We start from the raw sequence: 6,000 nt of genomic DNA, 5'->3' as shown, positions 1-6,000 counted from the left end.
ACTCGTCGATTGAATACAGCTCCGTGAACTGTATCTGCTGCTGATTCTCGCTTATCTCGACCAATTGTTGCGGTTCTCCCTCTTGAACAATGACGACGTCGCGGCTGATCCGGATGTCACGCTTGACCGGATCGTACAATCGATACCCCTTGGTACCGTCAGCATATCCCACGAAAACTGCTTTTTGGGATTTCACGTCGAACTTCTTCCTTCTTTCCTTCGGAACGTGGACAAGCGCAAGCGATCCGAAAACCCTCAAGTGTTGCAAATCGGGTTTCTTACCGGTCCAAGCTTCTTCTGGTGTTGTTTCGATGGACCTCGTCGGGCTTCTATTAACGAGGTACGCTGCTGTCGAAACCGCCTCGGCCCAAAATTCCTTCGGCAGGCGCGAATCACTCAGCATGCTTCTGGCCTTCTCGATGAGTGTCCGGTTCATTCTTTCCGCTACACCGTTTTGCTCAGGGGTGTACGGACAAGTTTTCTCGTGGCGCACTCCATCTTTCACCATGCTGCTTCTGAAGGATGCATTTACGTATTCGGTCCCGTTATCCGTTCTCAGAACCTTGAGTTTCCTTCCGGTTTGGCGCTCACTCATGGCCTTGAAACTTTCATAAGCTCCAAATGCTTCTTTCTTCTGTTCCAGGAAATAGAGGAAAACCTTCCGGCTCGCATCGTCGATAAACGTCATCACGTAACGACTGCCACCGAGAGAAGGAACTTCGATGGGTCCAACCAGGTCCGAGTGGACTAAATCCAGTAGCCTTTCGGCTCGCGACTCACTGGAAGGAAATGGATTACGTGCATGCTTACCCTCGATACAAGCGATGCACTCTGGGATGACGTCATTTGCCAAGTCGATGCCGTCTGCCATCGTCGCAAGCTTTCGTAGACTTCGACGATTGAGGTGTCCCAGACGTCTGTGCCAAATTCCGTTACTCGGTACCAGCAAGGCTTCCTCGTGCTTCTGGTTCAGCATATACAAGCCGCCTACCTGTGTACCAGATGCGATCACGTTGCCATTGCTCTCGCGAACTTCACACCTTTCGGCATCGAAGACCACCGTCATTCCCTTCTGGCAAATCTTGCTAATCGAAAGGAGATTCGTGGCCAATTCCGGAATCTGCAGCACTTCCTTCACTTCGATGGGTCCTTCATTGAGCTCCAGCTTGACCAGACCCTTCGCGACAGACATCATGCTACCGTTGTTCGCCGTTCCCACTGGATGCGCCATTGGCTGTTGCTTCACCAATCCAGTTTCATTCCGAGACATGTGACACGTGGCCCCGGAATCAAAGTACCACTCCTTCTGGCTTACATCGCCCATCACAAAAACGCTGCACAAAGCTTTGCCAGACGTTTTCGATGTATTTTGCTTCTGTGGACACTTCGCTGCAAAATGCCCACGCTTCTTGCAATTGTGGCACGTGTCGTCCTTCTTGGCCGCACCATTTTTGCTTCCACGCCGTCTTGAACTTGAATACAACGCTCCGTCCCCACCGGCGATTTTGGGTCCGTTCTGCAGCTTCACATCTTGCAAAATTTTTGCTTTCACCGCGTCCGACGTCAACGCAGTGCCGGATGCCTCGAGCCCCATAATCATGGGTTCGTAATGGTCCGGAAGCCCCATCAGCAACAACGCAGCCAGCCATGAGTCGTCGACCTTGAATCCGATTCCCGCAAGTTTGTGTGCCGTGGACATCAATTCATCGACGACGTACTCCACGCTGCCGCATTCGTCCAACCGAATCGACGTTAGCTTTCTCAGCAACCCGATTTTCCGTGTCAGACCATTGTCCTGGAAAGCATTCCGCAGCTTCTCCCAAGCTTCCTTGGCGTCCTTCGCGTCCTGGACCAGACTGTAGTTGGTCGTCTCCAGACTCAAACAGATCGTGGCCATCGCTCGTAAACTCGTTTCCGCGTCGACTTGCTGTCCTTCCGGCGGCGACACAGCGTTCCATGATCCCTCGCGGATGAGCGTCATCTTCATAGCGAACGCCCACGTGGTGTAATTTTCTCGTCCCTTGAGCCTCTCGATAAACGGTAACGAAACTCCGCTGATTCGTCCGCTCCCAGCAGCTTGTACTCCAGCAGCAGGAACTCCAGCACCGTTTCCATTGCCGTCTCCTCCGTGGCTCATCTTGGGTTGACTAATTACTTTAAAAAAATCTTCTTTCTTCCGGCTATGTCCTGTCCTGGGCCCATAACCTTTTGCGGATAAAAATGTAAAACTAGACCGTTCAGGTTGGGTGTTAGAAGACTAATGAAAATTTTATTCAAATCAACAAACTACGTTGCTACGTTATATATAACAGAAGTACATTTCGTTGGTTACAGTTTAGGCAATGTCTACTGCGATCACAACAATATCTATTGAGTGCGTGCAGTACTTACTTAGATCTAGCCCATGATTATATATACAAGTGAAGCAACATCATTACTTCAATAGGAAGAGGATTACGGTTTGTCGAGCGGGGGTTGTTTGTTTTGTTATTGCTAGGGTATGCCATATTCGCATTTTCACATGCGAGAGCGAGATACGAGAGATGAACTGTGTGAGAATGAAATTCTACAAAATCCTTCCTTCTCTTTCACATAAATTCGAGAATGCCACATGATTGCTTCATCTGGTATTTATAGGCACTAGCCAAAGTATACAAAACAAGGCAGTCCATTCCCGCAAGTAGACATCCAATTTGGATGTAAACATATTACGTCAGCATTATCGAACTGCATTTATGGATATCACGCAGAGAATTTGCCGCCATTTCTCGTTCCTTTAAAAAATCATGCTAGTTACAAAACACCTTTCTGAATTATAAACCGTTTTACAAGTGTTACGCAAATGGTAAGAATAGATAGAGTATGCAGATAAGTATAGACCGTTGGGATTGTAATCAGATAAAATGCACGCAGCAGTACATTTTTTTAATCCGTTTACACTATTTCAAGTATTCTATAGCGTTGATTGAAGAAATTAAAATAAATTGAAATGACAAATCATGACACAAAAAAGTAAAATAACATAAAAATAATAAGGGAGAAGGGAGATGTGAGGTGCGTGAAAGACACAACGTCCTATCCCTCGCAGTATAACAATGATGTTGATATTATATACTGGCAACACTAGTTAGCCATACATTGGGCCAAGACGGGTCTATGGTACTAGGTGAGGCCGTTTCGTCACTAAGTTGGTTAGGGGAGCGGTATATGAAAACAGTACGGAAGAAAGCAGAAGGGGAATTATTTCCTTGAAGCGTGAAAGAGACAGACTGATCACGAGCGAGCTCCGGCACAAGCGTATTGTGTTTTGTTTACAAACAAAACACAGTAGACTTCCAAGATGGCTGAAGAGTGGTTTTAGCAAGTTGGCCCACCTTAGGATATACTTCTACGCGCCTTGCATTGGGCATCATTTCCTCTCACAACAGACAACTGTCGAGCCGGTAAGTCATACTCAATATTTATTCCCTGTGTCGGGTGATTTCACTGTAGGTTTATACCGACTACATTGAGGAACCTGTACAGTAAATATATGAATGCTTAGCAATAATATCTGGATACGAAATTAGTTTTTAACAAGTCTTACTGCCCGAAGGCACTTTTAAATTGCTAAAATCTGAATGATATTTTTTCTTTGGCGTTATTTATTTACTCGAAGCACGTCTTTCTTACCCTAAATTGACCTATTTTCTAAACACTTCCGATATTCTCACTAAAACATATCTTTATAATATAAAATTATCTTCAGATACAATTTTTGTACGATATTATATTACCAAATGAAGAAAGCAAAGTTTTCCATTCACATTGAACACTAATTTGATACGGAGAAGTTAATTTTTATTCATAATTTCTATTTGAAAAGTGTTTATTCTACCTGAATACCCATAATGTTCTTTAACTCGTAAAACGAAATTCAATGGCGTGTCGTTCATTTCGTTTTCATCGTGAAGTGTAAACGGTAAGGCCCATAATCTCTTGATGAATAAAAAAAACCTTTGAATTTAATTCATGTATTTTAACATATCATACTCCTACTATATGTTAAAATACATGAATTAAATTCTACGTTTTCTAGTTTTCTTTATCTCTTCACATTAAATTTGTTGCATAACAAAATAAGAGGAAAATACTTATTGTTTAAAATATGTGCCATTTGGTTGAAAAATTAATACAAAAAAATGGTGCAGCTCAGAAAATACATAATACGAAGAACACATGTTTTTCATGGGAAAATAATCTTCCGAAATTTTATATCATTCGGCAACTTTCACATCTCGCTCCCCTGTTATCCAGCACTTGCTCGACGAAAATGCAGAAAGAAGAGAAAGAAGCCAGTTGTCACGTCTTGTCTTAGGCCCATCTCTACATTCAACATCGTTGTTTGATGTTGTTTCAAGCAAACGTCGAACGACAACGAAGTATCTTTGTCAAGGCAGTTGGAGAAGGAGTTTGATTGACCCTTCTTAAGAGGCGTCCACATCACACCGAGCGGCCTTGGCCGCTCGGTAAAGCCAACTAAATGTGGACGTACCGCCCGGGCACGGCTTACAGAGACAAGGCTAGCTACTCCGGATCAGTCATTTTTTAGTGACGTCATCTGAGTCGTTGAAGTAAACAATGTGTTCTTATTTTTTATTTTCCGTGCTTTGTAAGTTTGTGCGTTGATAATATAGTTGATTATATTTAACACCATGAATAATTTGATAAAACATTTATCCACAAAGAACATAATTCTCGGTTTTTCGGAAAGCAAAAGAATCTCTTTTTTGGCCCGATAATGTCATTTTCATAATTTATACACCCGCTCACAGTGCATTGAACCATTTTCGATTTTTCATTTCAGGAACATTTACGCGTAAGTCGGAAAACAAAATACAACTGGCGACTGTTTACACTGACAATTCGGATGACGTCATCAAAAAAAATGTTTACTCGTTAAAGAACTAGCCTTGTCTCTGTAAGCCGTGCCGCCCGGGCTTGTCGAAGTGCCGAAACCCGACTCGAAACAAACCGAACCCAACCCGAAACAAGAGGATCCGGTTCGAGAAAACGAAACAAAACAAAACGAAGTAAATTAGCGTTGACGACATTGTGCTTCGTGTGTTCGTGACGGCTTCGTACATCCGATGGGGCTTCGGCTTCGTGCACCCGATGTGGCGTCCACATTACATAACGAACCGAATATGCCGCCTGGTACAGGCCGATCGGCATCATTCGGCATAATGTGGACGCGCCTTTAGGGCTAAAGACGAATGAACTGCAAAAGTGAAAAGTCTCTGTAATTTAACAAGTCAGTCAGAAATCCATTCAGTTCTCTTTTGCTTTCGCATAGAGTGGTTGTTGTGAACACTGCACTGAGCGCAAAAATCCCGCCGCTGAAAATTAGGTATGTTTACTAAGTGATCGCAGACAACTTCGGGAGCTATATGTTCTGCGGTGTAAACAAAACAAAAGGAGGAAAGTAAACAAATGGAATTTGAAAAACAAAAGAAAAGTTGGAGTAGAGAAAGAATAGGTATTCGAAATCAAAGTCAAAAGAAGTTGGAAGTAAATTAGATAGAGGTTTTCGTAGAGATTTTTTATTAAGTAGTAATTATTTGAAATCGCTGTAAGTAATCATTATAAAATTTACTACACTATTCAATGTATAAATCAATTTAACTTACAGCAATAGAAAATTGAATAGCAGCAGGAGAATCGTGAATTCAATTCGATTATTAAAAAGCTGATAGTGAGTAATTAAAATATTATATTCATCTAAACTCATATAATTAAATCAAAACTAAACTCAAATTAGGTTTGAAAAATAATCCGTCGTTATTTGAGCGGCATCTGCAAGGAACTTTAGAACGAAACTATAATTGTAAGTTTTATTATAAAATTTGAAAACAAATTGTTACTAAACTAAATGCAATAAATTCCAGCTTTGATCTGTCATAAACCAGACCGATTCAAGGAGTTTCGAACTAAGTCCGAACAGTGGTCATGACAAAATAT

This window comes from Toxorhynchites rutilus, chromosome 3 (genome assembly GCF_029784135.1).
Source record: "Toxorhynchites rutilus septentrionalis strain SRP chromosome 3, ASM2978413v1, whole genome shotgun sequence".
In the NCBI taxonomy this organism is placed as follows: Eukaryota; Metazoa; Arthropoda; class Insecta; order Diptera; family Culicidae; genus Toxorhynchites; species Toxorhynchites rutilus.
The sequence above is the reverse complement of the archived record's forward strand: the minus strand, read 5'-3'. Positions refer to the sequence as shown.